The following is a 14,577-nucleotide window of genomic DNA, read 5'->3' as shown; positions in this document are numbered from 1 at the left end:
ATGGGTATGCTCATATTTGGGCATCCCATGTCACTGACCGGAGCCGGCTCTGAGTATAGGGATATATGCGGAGACGCAGAGGTGCAAGGAAATGGGAGGAGGCACGGTGAGAAACAGGGAGAGACCACAGGAAGATAGAGGGCAACAACTTCCACAAGGTACTTGTATGGGTATAATTGTTTGTATTTTGTGCAGAGGGGGTAATTTCAGATAAAATACAATTCTCCACCCTCTACGAAACAATTCCACTTTGTTCAGTAAGCCAGAAAGTCTTGGTCCCATGTGGACTGAATTTAATGCAAATAAGGTCCTTAATACACAAGTAAAGAATATAGTTACTTATTCTCTACTGTAAGAAGTGCCACATTGCCCACTATTTGGGTCCTGTGCCCAGATTGTGACCATGCATGGCAGAGGTGAGATTCCCCCAACTCCAATTTGCTACACTCTCCAAGAGAGATAATTGTGATCAGAGGTGGAACTAGGGGAGTGGGTGAGCAGGGTCGCTGCCCAGGGAGTTACCTGACTGGGGGCACGGAAATCTCATTTAGTGCATATGTTGCGGCACTGCATTGATTGACCGGTCAATCTGCACTGCTGCCTGTCACAGTGACATCATGATCGGGCACTGTGATCAGCTATAGCACTGACCCAGGTGAGATAGTTCAGCACTTTACAAGGAGGGAACAGATGTTGTGGGTGACAGATGCTGGGGGTAGGCCAAGACTGTTGGCCAGAGTAATGTGGAGACTTACTGCACTCTGCATGCCCATCCTCTCCCTGACATCAGGGGAAGGAAGTGGCCCTGGGGTGTGTGTAGGTATGCCAGATGACAGTGTATGCATAAGTAAGTATGCCTGTGGAGTGGGAGGTGTAGGGGCGTTAATCTGGAGGACTTAAACCAGGCACAAAAGCACATAGATACCTCTGATTATACCGCACCAAATGCTGATAATATCATGCTGTAGCTGCACTTTACAGAAGATGATGCAGATGTCATCAGTTGTTGGTGGGTTCATTAAATCAATCCATCATATCATAGCCACATTGTGCATATGATGTACTGAATCAGTAACACCAGGAAGACATCTCCATGTTAGGGGTAGAGTTGAAGTTAACAGAATATGTCCAGCACTGTGGTGTGTAGCCCATAAATAATAATTGTGCACATTACCAGAACAACATACTGTCAACTGCAAGATCATTTTGCTGCTTGTAGTGTATGCTCGTCCTGTGCAGTGTTGTAGTAGATCCATCTCTTCAGTGTTCACTGCAACAAAAGTAAGACATTGCATTAATATTACAGACGTTTGGGGGCTGAAATCTCACTTCGCTGCGGACAATTTCCCTTTGCATTAGATTCTTGTGATTATGTCAATGATGATCAATAACTACATCATAACACAGCCGCTCTATACAGAAGATGTACTTGCTATCAATGGTCATGGAGGTAATACGTCACACAATGTACAGATATAGCAAGGATTATTTCTTCCTCTGGTGCATTATGGCATTATGATGGGAAATGTTGTGAGATTCTGCATTATCAGCATCACTGAATCTTTTGGAAATTAAGTGATATTCTATGTTTTAATGCAATATTATGGATGATCAGCCGGTAAAATAATAATAGCTTGCTGTATCTGTAGCCATGCTCTACCCATGATGTGCTGAATCAATGACTGCAGAGAGATTCAGAGTGGTAAACATGACTGGAACACATCTCTGAATAATGGGCAGCAAAGCAGTGCAGAATAGGAGGTGAAAGTATTTAAAATGGAAGACCCTTAGCAGCTGTGTGGGGAGTAGACAGTACAGACTGACCAAGTAAATGGTAAAAGGAGTTACTTCAACATTACTTGGCTTTGTTCTCCACATTGAAGCTTTCCTCCTCTTTACATCACTAATACTGATGCCATGTGTAACCTGTACTGAGAGTTATATAATCTACTGGCCTAGATGAAACCATATGATGCAAACAGGATCCATCCCACTCCAGATTCATAGAATTGAACCACCTCAACCTTTCATAACAATCACATAGAACTGCAGCTGTGCGCTACTGCACATGTTCTTGTTATGAATGGTAGTAGATGTGGTCCTTGGGTCTTTACTTCATACTGTAGCCACCCTCTACTCATGATGTATTGAATCAACGAAAACTTGCATGGTTCAGATCACAGGAAGGGGTAGAGTAGAGATGAAAATATTCAATGTGAAACCCGTAGCAGCCGGATTGTGTGGAGTCAATAAAACGACAAATACTAAATGGTAAATGAGAAATATACACATTGCTTATCTGTCTCTGTGTAGTAATTTTCCTTCTCTTCAACTGTCCTTCAAATTTTCTCTTTTGCAAGAAAAGGAACACATGGCTTCAATATTCACTTCTGTTCTGCAGTCATCCCTCCTGAAATAAAAGTTAAGCATTGCATTGTTATTATGATAATACATACAATAAACCTTGCTCCAAACCATTTGATGCAAAGCAAATCCACCTCCCACCCACAGCTGTGCTCCTTCTAGAGCATGCATGTCAAACTCCAGTCCTCGAGGGTCCCAAACAGGCCAGGTTTTCAGTAGGGATATCCTGAAAACCTGGCCTGTTTGCTGCCCTCGAGGACTGGAGTTTGACATCCTTGTTCTTGAGCTTCTACCACGCAAGTCATCCATGTGAGTGACACTGTACTGCAGTCCTGGTCTGCACACAATCTACTGAATCAATGACATCACACTGTAAAGGCAATCTACAAGATGTATTAGTTGTCCACACTTCCGAAATGTTACTTTTATGTCCAAATCACTTATTCCCATGACCTGATATTTGTATTTGTTATTTATAGGATTGTCACAAAGAGTTGATGAGGTCACCAAATGATAGTATGTAGAGAGAAAGAGAGATCTCAGAACAGAGCCCTGATGTATACCCACAGACAGATCAATAGAAGACGAAGACATGTTAGCAACAGAGATGGAGAATGTGTGACAGGAAAGTTATGATGAAAACCAGGATAGAACTGTGTTACGGATACCAAGAGAGAGTTTAGAATATGAAGGAGGAGAGTGATTGAGAGCATCAAACGCAGCAGATAGATCAAGTAGGATTAGTAGGGAAAAGTGACCTTGGGAATTTGCTTTAAGCACAGTCTGTAGAACGAGCTGTACGAAAGGCAGGTTGTAAAGGATCCAGGAGGGAATGTGATTTAAGAATGTTGACATTCTAGCAATTAGGAGACAAACAGCAGGAGGGATACAGGGCGGTAGTTAGTAAGGCACATAGGGTGTAGGTTGTTTCTGAGAAAAGGGTGACCACTACAGGCTTAAAGTAAGAGGGTAAAGAGCCAGAGAATAGGGAGGAATTGAAGATGTGGGTGAGAGTGGGGACTAAGAGATGCAGTAAGGTGTGAGGGGATACGATCTAGAGGGCATGTGGTAGAGGGAGAAGAGAAGATGATTAGCTTCCAGCTCTGTAAGAGAAGAAAAGGAGTCAAATGCAGAAGGAGAATTAGGTAGAAGGAGAGAAGGGGGAAGGGACAGAAGGAATCTCCTTGTGGGTGGCATCCACCTTGCCTCTGAAGTAGTCAAATGCTTGAGGAGAAGTGAAGGAAGGATGGCAAGTGTGAGGAGAAGGTTAGTGGAGGGAGTCAAATACAGGGAAAAAAAGACAGCGTAAATTAAATTTGAGTGTTGATGAATGTGAAAAAAAAGTAGTGTGGTTTGGCCCCAGAGAGCAGCTTTATACAGGACTGGAGACATTTTTACTGTAGAAAAATCAAATATCAATTGTGTGATTTCCTTCATAGGCATTAAGAACAGCGAGTGGAAGTGTGATGAACATGTTTGGGAATTTAGCCAAGGGTGTGGGCTAGAGGGACAAGTGTGTCAGAGCCTAGAGGGGGCATATAGATAGGAGGATAGCATTGTAAGAGTTAATAAGATTGTTAGTTTAAGCGGAAAGAGAGAGAGAGGTTAGAGTAGATGTCAGAGGAGAGTTTAATTAAGCAGAGGAAAATCAGTGGGACAGGTAAGATGGGGTGAGGGGAATGACTGATTGTGAATGATGAGAGCAGAAGAGGTCATGTACAACTAGAGCCTTGTTAGTCAGAGAACGGGCATTCCAGGTGGCATAGGAGAAGGGAAGAGAAAAGTAAGGAAAGGAATGTGGATTACATTAGATAGGTTAACACTCTTAGCAGGGAGGCAGAGGCAGGGAGGCCCGATGTGTATATGAGCAGGTTCAAGATTATAAGAGATATCCCACACATCAGCAAACATAGAAGGAGACACAGAGATAGGTGTAGAGAGAGACAGAGATAGCTCTATGTAGAGAGAGAGGGACGTAGAGAGAATGAGACAGATAGGCGCAGAGAGAGGGGGCGCAGAGAGAGGAGGCGCCAAAAGAGGGGGCGCAGAGAGAGGGGGCACAGAGAATAGGATATTAAAGAGTGCTTTTCATTGAGCAGTGCAGAAATAGCTGCAATAGAGGTCTGTACAAATGGTGCAGTGTGTAGACACATGCAAAGGTAGGGGAAGGAAAGAGGAGAACATGTGGATAAAAGCAGGAGTGTGGAAGTTAGAGAAATTAGAAAAGTTTAACAGAGGAGTGAGGAAACAGCAAGCAGAAAGAACAAGAGAGAGGTTACATTGGGATGACGTTCTGTGGTAAAGAGAAAATGCTAGGAGAGAGCTTTCAAATATTAGAGGACATGAATTGAGGGAGCAAATGCATAAATCAAAACCTGAGGGGGAGGTATAGCACGAAAGCTTGCACAGCAGATTATAGTCTTAATGTTGCGTGTACCTGTCAGGGTATTCAAGAAGTTAAATTCTCACAAGTGCAGAGTTCATGATGAAATGCTGAATCTAGTCCCCCTCCAATTTAATTTTAATATAACTTTTCCATTCTTCATTACTGCAAAAAGCAAACAAAACAAAACCACATTGCATTACTATTTTCAAAATGGATTGAATGGCATATTCAACAGTGACTGTGTGATGCCAATATTCCCCACTCACTCGTAGTGAAGCACATATTGTACTAGTGTTGAAAGTAGGCCGGTAGAGTCAGGTACGCAGTACTGATAAAACAATAAGTGCCCGTCGTAAGTACCAGCTCCGCAACAGTGCGGGCATCACATTAGTGACGTGGATGAACATATATGGATAAGCCCATATTAAGGCATCACGTGACCAGAGCCGTCACTGACTGGGTATACGTAAAGACGCAGGGAGATGCAAGGAAAGGGAGGGAGAGAGAGAGACAGGGAGAAGATGTGAAACGGAGGAAGGCACGGATGGAGGGAGTTCTTCCGAGCTTCTGCGGGCCTCTCTCTTTCACTGGTGCATGCCGGGAGCTGGTCCCAACATCCACAAAGTGTGTGTGTATTATTGGTTGTATTTTATGGGGGTAGGAGGGTAGTGTGTATATTGTGTGTGTGGGAGTATTATATTGTGTGTAGAGGTGCAGAGGAGAGTACTAGATTGTGTATCTTGTGTAAGGGTGTTGTGTATATTGTGTTTGGAGCTATAATATTATTGGGGAGATTAGTATTGAGGAGGTATTATAGTGTGTATTGTGGGGAGTATTAGTGTGTGTATTGTTTGTGGGTGACAGATGCTGGGGGTATGCAGCAATCCCTGCACTGAGGTCCGAGGCGGCTCTGCATCGCTCGCACACACTGTGGATGACCAAGCATGTGCCCATGATAATCATGGCCTTAGAGGGATGAGTGTGTCAGAGCCTAGAAGGGGCATATATATGATGGAGGAGGGAGGAGGAGGAGGGAGGAGGAGGGGATGATAGCATTGTAAAAGTTAACAAGATAGTTAGTTTAAGCAGAAAGTGAGGAGAGGTTAGAGATAAGGGTAGATGTCAGAGGAGAGAGTTCAATTAAGCTGAGGTATCGAGTAGGACAGGGGTGAGGGGAATGAGAGGTGGTGGATGATGAGAGCAGAAGAGGTCATGTACAAATAGACCTTGTTAGTCAGAGAGCAGTCATTCCAGAGGGCACGTGAGAAGTGAAGAGTAAAGTGAGACATGGAATGTGGATTACATTAGATGGGTTAATACGCTTAGCAGGGAGGTGGAGAGAGAGAGGCAAGAGGCAGAGAGTGGTGCAGGGGTTGAGGAAGAGATGTTGCATGTACCTTATCAGAACATTAAAGAACATCAATTCACACTGGTGCAGAGTTGATGATGAATCCAGTTCACCTCCAATTCAATTTTAACAGAAATGTTTCATTCTTCATTACTGAAAAAAAAGAAAAGTAAAAAACATTTCATTACTATTTTCAAAATGGATTGAATTCCCCCAACAATGACTATGTGTTACCAATATATCCCTCTCAGTCCCACTGCAGCATATACTGTACCAGTGTGAAAGTAGGAAGGTACACAGTACCGGTAAAACAATACGTGCCGGTACTATGCACCATATGAATTATAAGGGGATGTAAATCTCCCAGTCTCTCTCCATATCCGCAACAGAGCGGGCTCCGGTCAGTGGCATGGATGCCCATATATGGGTATGCTCATATTTGGGCATCCCATGTCACTGACCGGAGCCGGCTCTGAGTATAGGGATATATGCGGAGACGCACAGGTGCAAGGAAATGGGAGGAGGCACGGTGAGAAACAGGGAGAGACCACAGGAAGATAGAGGGCAACAACTTCCACAAGGTACTTGTATGGGTATAATTGTTTGTATTTTGTGCAGAGGGGGTAATTTCAGATAAAATACAATTCTCCACCCTCTACGAAACAATTCCACTTTGTTCAGTAAGCCAGAAAGTCTTGGTCCCATGTGGACTGAATTTAATGCAAATAAGGTCCTTAATACACAAGTAAAGAATAAAGTTACTTATTCTCTACTGTAAGAAGTGCCACATTGCCCACTATTTGGGTCCTGTGCCCAGATTGTGACCATGCATGGCAGAGGTGAGATTCCCCCAACTCCAATTTGCTACACTCTCCAAGAGAGATAATTGTGATCAGAGGTGGAACTAGGGGAGGGTGTGAGCAGGGTCACTGCCCAGGGAGTAACCTGACTGGGGGCACGGAAATCTCATTTAGTACATATGTTGCGGCACTGCATTGATTGACCGGTCAATCTGCACTGCTGCCTGTCACAGTGACATCCTGATCAGGCACTGTGATCAGCTATAGCACTGACCCAGGTGAGATAGTTCAGCACTTTACAAGGAGGGAACAGATGTTGTGGGTGACAGATGCTGGAGGTAGGCCAAGACTGTTGGCCAGAGTAACGTGGAGACTTACTGCACTCTGCATGCCCATCCTCTCCCTGACATCAGGGGAAGGAAGTGGCCCTGGGGTGTGTGTAGGTATGCCAGATGTCAGTGTATGCATAAGTAAGTATGCCTGTGTAGTGGGAGGTGTAGGGGCGTTAAGCTGGAGGACTTAAAACAGGCACAAAAGCACATAGATACCTCTGATTATACCGCACCAAATGCTGATAATATCATGCTGTAGCTGCACTTTACAGAAGATGATGCAGATGTCATCATTGGTTGGTGGGTTCATTAAATCAATCCATCATATCATAACCACACTGTGCATATGATGTACTGAATCAGTAACACCAGGAAGACATCTCCATGTTAGGAGTAGAGTTGAAGTTAACAGAATATGTCCAGCACTGTGGTGTGTAGCCCATAAATAATAATTGTGCACATTACCAGAACAACATACTGTCAACTGCAAGATCATTTTGCTGCTTGTAGCGTATGCTCATCCTGTACAGTGTTGTAGTAGATCCGTCTCTTCAGTGTTCACTGCAACAAAAGTAAGACATTGCATTAATATTACAGACGTTTGGGGGCTGAAATCTCACTTCGCTGCGGACAATTTCCCTTTGCATAAGATTCTTGTGATTATGTCAATGATGATCAATAACTGCATCATAACACAGCCGCTCTATACAGAAGATGTACTTGCTCTCATTGGTCATGGAGGTAATACGTCACACAATGTACAGATATAGCAAGGATTATTTCTCCCACTTGTGCATTATGGCATTATGATGGGAAATGTTGTGAGATTCTGCATTATCAGCATCACTGAATCTTTTGGAAATTAAGTGATATTCTATGTTTTAATGCAATATTATGGGTGATCAGCCGGTAAAATAATAATAGCTTGCTGTATCTGTAGCCATGCTCTACCCATGATGTGCTGAACCAATGACTGCAGAGAGATTCAGAGTGCTAAACATGACTGGAACGCATCTCTGAATAATGGGCAGCAAAGCAGTGCAGAATAGGAGGTGAAAGTATTTAAAATGGAAGATCCTTGGCAGCTGTGTGGAGAGTAGACAGTACAGACTGACCAAGTAAATGGTAAAAGGAGTAACTTCAACATTACTTGGCTTTGTTCTCCACATTGAAGCTTTCCTCCTCTTTAAATCACTAATACTGATGCCATGTGTAACCTGTACTGAGAGTTATATAATCTACTGGCCTAGATGAAACCATATGATGCAAACAGGATCCATCCCACTCCAGATTCATAGAATTGAACCACCTCAACCTTTCATAACAATCACATAGAACTGCAGCTGTGCGCTACTGCACATGTTCTTGTTATGAATGGTAGTAGATGTGGTCCTTGGGTCTTTACTTCATACTGTAGCCACCCTCTACTCATGATGTATTGAATCAACGAAAACTTGCATGGTTCAGATCACAGGAAGGGGTAGAGTAGAGATGAAAATATTCAATGTGAAACCCGTAGCAGCCGGATTGTGTGGAGTCAATAAAACGACAAATACTAAATGGTAAATGAGAAATATACACATTGCTTATCTGTCTCTGTGTAGTAATTTTCCTTCTCTTCAACTGTCCTTCAAATTTTCTCTTTTGCAAGAAAAGGAACACATGGCTTCAATATTCACTTCTGTTCTGCAGTCATCCCTCCTGAAATAAAAGTTAAGCATTGCATTGTTATTATGATAATACATACAATAAACCTTGCTCCAAACCATTTGATGCAAAGCAAATCCACCTCCCACCCACAGCGGTGCTCCTTCTAGAGCATGCATGTCAAACTCCAGTCCTCGAGGGTCCCAAACAGGCCAGGTTTTCAGTAGGGATATCCTGAAAACCTGGCCTGTTTGCTGCCCTCGAGGACTGGAGTTTGACATCCTTGTTCTTGAGCTTCTACCACGCAAGTCATCCATGTGAGTGACACTGTACTGCAGTCCTGGTCTGCACACAATCTACTGAATCAATGACATCACACTGTAAAGGCAATCTACAAGATGTATTAGTTGTCCACACTTCCGAAATGTTACTTTTATGTCCAAATCACTTATTCCCATGACCTGATATTTGTATTTGTTATTTATAGGATTGTCACAAAGAGTTGATGAGGTCACCAAATGATAGTATGTAGAGAGAAAGAGAGATCTCAGAACAGAGCCCTGATGTATACCCACAGACAGATCAATAGAAGACGAAGACATGTTAGCAACAGAGATGGAGAATGTGTGACAGGAAAGTTATGATGAAAACCAGGATAGAACTGTGTTACGGATACCAAGAGAGAGTTTAGAATATGAAGGAGGAGAGTGATTGAGAGCATCAAACGCAGCAGATAGATCAAGTAGGATTAGTAGGGAAAAGTGACCTTGGGAATTTGCTTTAAGCACAGTCTGTAGAACGAGCTGTACGAAAGGCAGGTTGTAAAGGATCCAGGAGGGAATGTGATTTAAGAATGTTGACATTCTAGCAATTAGGAGACAAACAGCAGGAGGGATACAGGGCGGTAGTTAGTAAGGCACATAGGGTGTAGGTTGTTTCTGAGAAAAGGGTGACCACTACAGGCTTAAAGTAAGAGGGTAAAGAGCCAGAGAATAGGGAGGAATTGAAGATGTGGGTGAGAGTGGGGACTAAGAGATGCAGTAAGGTGTGAGGGGATACGATCTAGAGGGCATGTGGTAGAGGGAGAAGAGAAGATGATTAGCTTCCAGCTCTGTAAGAGAAGAAAAGGAGTCAAATGCAGAAGGAGAATTAGGTAGAAGGAGAGAAGGGGGAAGGGACAGAAGGAATCTCCTTGTGGGTGGCATCCACCTTGCCTCTGAAGTAGTCAAATGCTTGAGGAGAAGTGAAGGAAGGATGGCAAGTGTGAGGAGAAGGTTAGTGGAGGGAGTCAAATACAGGGAAAAAAAGACAGCGTAAATTAAATTTGAGTGTTGATGAATGTGAAAAAAAAGTAGTGTGGTTTGGCCCCAGAGAGCAGCTTTATACAGGACTGGAGGCATTTTTACTGTAGAAAAATCAAATATCAATTGTGTGATTTCCTTCATAGGCATTAAGAACAGCGAGTGGAAGTGTGATGAACATGTTTGGGAATTTAGCCAAGGGTGTGGGCTAGAGGGACAAGTGTGTCAGAGCCTAGAGGGGGCATATAGATAGGAGGATAGCATTGTAAGAGTTAATAAGATTGTTAGTTTAAGCGGAAAGAGAGAGAGAGGTTAGAGTAGATGTCAGAGGAGAGTTTAATTAAGCAGAGGAAAATCAGTGGGACAGGTAAGATGGGGTGAGGGGAATGACTGATTGTGAATGATGAGAGCAGAAGAGGTCATGTACAACTAGAGCCTTGTTAGTCAGAGAACGGGCATTCCAGATGGCATAGGAGAAGGGAAGAGAAAAGTAAGGAAAGGAATGTGGATTACATTAGATAGGTTAACACTCTTAGCAGGGAGGCAGAGGCAGGGAGGCCCGATGTGTATATGAGCAGGTTCAAGATTATAAGAGATATCCCACACATCAGCAAACATAGAAGGAGACACAGAGATAGGTGTAGAGAGAGACAGAGATAGCTCTATGTAGAGAGAGAGGGACGTAGAGAGAATGAGACAGATAGGCGCAGAGAGAGGGGGCGCAGAGAGAGGAGGCGCCAAAAGAGGGGGCGCAGAGAGAGGGGGCACAGAGAATAGGATATTAAAGAGTGCTTTTCATTGAGCAGTGCAGAAATAGCTGCAATAGAGGTCTGTACAAATGGTGCAGTGTGTAGACACATGCAAAGGTAGGGGAAGGAAAGAGGAGAACATGTGGATAAAAGCAGGAGTGTGGAAGTTAGAGAAATTAGAAAAGTTTAACAGAGGAGTGAGGAAACAGCAAGCAGAAAGAACAAGAGAGAGGTTACATTGGGATGACGTTCTGTGGTAAAGAGAAAATGCTAGGAGAGAGCTTTCAAATATTAGAGGACATGAATTGAGGGAGCAAATGTATAAATCAAAACCTGAGGGGGAGGTATAGCACGAAAGCTTGCACAGCAGATTATAGTCTTAATGTTGCGTGTACCTGTCAGGGTATTCAAGAAGTTAAATTCTCACAAGTGCAGAGTTCATGATGAAATGCTGAATCTAGTCCCCCTCCAATTTAATTTTAATATAACTTTTCCATTCTTCATTACTGCAAAAAGCAAACAAAACAAAACCACATTGCATTACTATTTTCAAAATGGATTGAATGGCATATTCAACAGTGACTGTGTGATGCCAATATTCCCCACTCACTCGTAGTGAAGCACATATTGTACTAGTGTTGAAAGTAGGCCGGTAGAGTCAGGTACGCAGTACTGATAAAACAATAAGTGCCCGTCGTAAGTACCAGCTCCGCAACAGTGCGGGCATCACATTAGTGACGTGGATGAACATATATGGATAAGCCCATATTAAGGCATCACGCGACCAGAGCCGTCACTGACTGGGTATACGTAAAGACGCAGGGAGATGCAAGGAAAGGGAGGGAGAGAGAGAGACAGGGAGAAGATGTGAAACGGAGGAAGGCACGGATGGAGGGAGTTCTTCCGAGCTTCTGCGGGCCTCTCTCTTTCACTGGTGCATGCCGGGAGCTGGTCCCAACATCCACAAAGTGTGTGTGTATTATTGGTTGTATTTTATGGGGGTAGGAGGGTAGTGTGTATATTGTGTGTGTGGGAGTATTATATTGTGTGTAGAGGTGCAGAGGAGAGTACTAGATTGTGTATCTTGTGTAAGGGTGTTGTGTATATTGTGTTTGGAGCTATAATATTATTGGGGAGATTAGTATTGAGGAGGTATTATAGTGTGTATTGTGGGGAGTATTAGTGTGTGTATTGTTTGTGGGTGACAGATGCTGGGGGTATGCAGCAATCCCTGCACTGAGGTCCGAGGCGGCTCTGCATCGCTCGCACACACTGTGGATGACCAAGCATGTGCCCATGATAATCATGGCCTTAGAGGGATGAGTGTGTCAGAGCCTAGAAGGGGCATATATATGATGGAGGAGGGAGGAGGAGGAGGGAGGAGGAGGAGATGATAGCATTGTAAAAGTTAACAAGATAGTTAGTTTAAGCAGAAAGTGAGGAGAGGTTAGAGATAAGGGTAGATGTCAGAGGAGAGAGTTCAATTAAGCTGAGGTATCGAGTAGGAAAGGGGTGAGGGGAATGAGAGGTGGTGGATGAGAGCAGAAGAGGTCATGTACAAATAGACCTTGTTAGTCAGAGAGCAGTCATTCCAGAGGGCACGTGAGAAGTGAAGAGTAAAGTGAGACATGGAATGTGGATTACATTAGATGGGTTAATACGCTTAGCAGGGAGGTGGAGAGAGAGAGGCAAGAGGCAGAGAGTGGTGCAGGGGTTGAGGAAGAGATGTTGCATGTACCTTATCAGAACATTAAAGAACATCAATTCACACTGGTGCAGAGTTGATGATGAATCCAGTTCACCTCCAATTCAATTTTAACAGAAATGTTTCATTCTTCATTACTGAAAAAAAAGAAAAGTAAAAAACATTTCATTACTATTTTCAAAATGGATTGAATTCCCCCAACAATGACTATGTGTTACCAATATATCCCTCTCAGTCCCACTGCAGCATATACTGTACCAGTGTGAAAGTAGGAAGGTACACAGTACCGGTAAAACAATACGTGCCGGTACTATGCACCATATGAATTATAAGGGGATGTAAATCTCCCAGTCTCTCTCCATATCCGCAACAGAGCGGGCTCCGGTCAGTGGCATGGATGCCCATATATGGGTATGCTCATATTTGGGCATCCCATGTCACTGACCGGAGCCGGCTCTGAGTATAGGGATATATGCGGAGACGCACAGGTGCAAGGAAATGGGAGGAGGCACGGTGAGAAACAGGGAGAGACCACAGGAAGATAGAGGGCAACAACTTCCACAAGGTACTTGTATGGGTATAATTGTTTGTATTTTGTGCAGAGGGGGTAATTTCAGATAAAATACAATTCTCCACCCTCTACGAAACAATTCCACTTTGTTCAGTAAGCCAGAAAGTCTTGGTCCCATGTGGACTGAATTTAATGCAAATAAGGTCCTTAATACACAAGTAAAGAATAAAGTTACTTATTCTCTACTGTAAGAAGTGCCACATTGCCCACTATTTGGGTCCTGTGCCCAGATTGTGACCATGCATGGCAGAGGTGAGATTCCCCCAACTCCAATTTGCTACACTCTCCAAGAGAGATAATTGTGATCAGAGGTGGAACTAGGGGAGGGTGTGAGCAGGGTCACTGCCCAGGGAGTAACCTGACTGGGGGCACGGAAATCTCATTTAGTGCATATGTTGCGGCACTGCATTGATTGACCGGTCAATCTGCACTGCTGCCTGTCACAGTGACATCCTGATCGGGCACTGTGATCAGCTATAGCACTGACCCAGGTGAGATAGTTCAGCACTTTACAAGGAGGGAACAGATGTTGTGGGTGACAGATGCTGGAGGTAGGCCAAGACTGTTGGCCAGAGTAACGTGGAGACTTACTGCACTCTGCATGCCCATCCTCTCCCTGACATCAGGGGAAGGAAGTGGCCCTGGGGTGTGTGTAGGTATGCCAGATGTCAGTGTATGCATAAGTAAGTATGCCTGTGTAGTGGGAGGTGTAGGGGCGTTAAGCTGGAGGACTTAAAACAGGCACAAAAGCACATAGATACCTCTGATTATACCGCACCAAATGCTGATAATATCATGCTGTAGCTGCACTTTACAGAAGATGATGCAGATGTCATCATTGGTTGGTGGGTTCATTAAATCAATCCATCATATCATAACCACACTGTGCATATGATGTACTGAATCAGTAACACCAGGAAGACATCTCCATGTTAGGAGTAGAGTTGAAGTTAACAGAATATGTCCAGCACTGTGGTGTGTAGCCCATAAATAATAATTGTGCACATTACCAGAACAACATACTGTCAACTGCAAGATCATTTTGCTGCTTGTAGCGTATGCTCATCCTGTACAGTGTTGTAGTAGATCCGTCTCTTCAGTGTTCACTGCAACAAAAGTAAGACATTGCATTAATATTACAGACGTTTGGGGGCTGAAATCTCACTTCGCTGCGGACAATTTCCCTTTGCATAAGATTCTTGTGATTATGTCAATGATGATCAATAACTGCATCATAACACAGCCGCTCTATACAGAAGATGTACTTGCTCTCATTGGTCATTGAGGTAATACGTCACACGATGTACAGATATAGCAAGGATTATTTCTCCCACTTGTGCATTATGGCATTATGATGGGAAATGTTGTGAGATT

The 14,577-nt window shown here is 43.6% G+C and overlaps 2 long non-coding RNA genes across 4 annotated transcripts in view; both read right to left on the bottom strand.

Annotated features, from left to right (window-relative positions):
• Window positions 1–4,907, bottom strand: part of LOC142485431 (uncharacterized) — a 30,543-nt gene extending 25,636 nt beyond the window's left edge. For all 3 annotated transcript variants that reach the window (XR_012798474.1, XR_012798473.1, XR_012798472.1), the window contains exons 1-3: window positions 4,802–4,907; window positions 2,291–2,410; window positions 1,175–1,270 (exon numbers count right to left, since the gene is read on the bottom strand). This is a non-coding gene — a long non-coding RNA (uncharacterized LOC142485431). The remainder of the gene's footprint in view (window positions 1–1,174; window positions 1,271–2,290; window positions 2,411–4,801) is intronic.
• A 2,794-nt stretch (window positions 4,908–7,701) lies between these two features.
• On the bottom strand, window positions 7,702–11,428 carry LOC142485428 (uncharacterized). The gene is made up of 3 exons (XR_012798469.1): window positions 11,323–11,428; window positions 8,812–8,931; window positions 7,702–7,791 (listed from the first exon to the last, which is right to left on the bottom strand). It is a non-coding gene; the product is annotated as an uncharacterized LOC142485428 (long non-coding RNA).
• Between the last annotated feature and the right edge of the window lie 3,149 nt (window positions 11,429–14,577).

This window comes from Ascaphus truei, unplaced genomic scaffold, assembly GCF_040206685.1.
Source record: "Ascaphus truei isolate aAscTru1 unplaced genomic scaffold, aAscTru1.hap1 HAP1_SCAFFOLD_603, whole genome shotgun sequence".
NCBI lineage: Eukaryota > Metazoa > Chordata > Amphibia > Anura > Ascaphidae > Ascaphus > Ascaphus truei.
The sequence above is the reverse complement of the archived record's forward strand: the minus strand, read 5'-3'. Positions and strand labels throughout refer to the sequence as shown.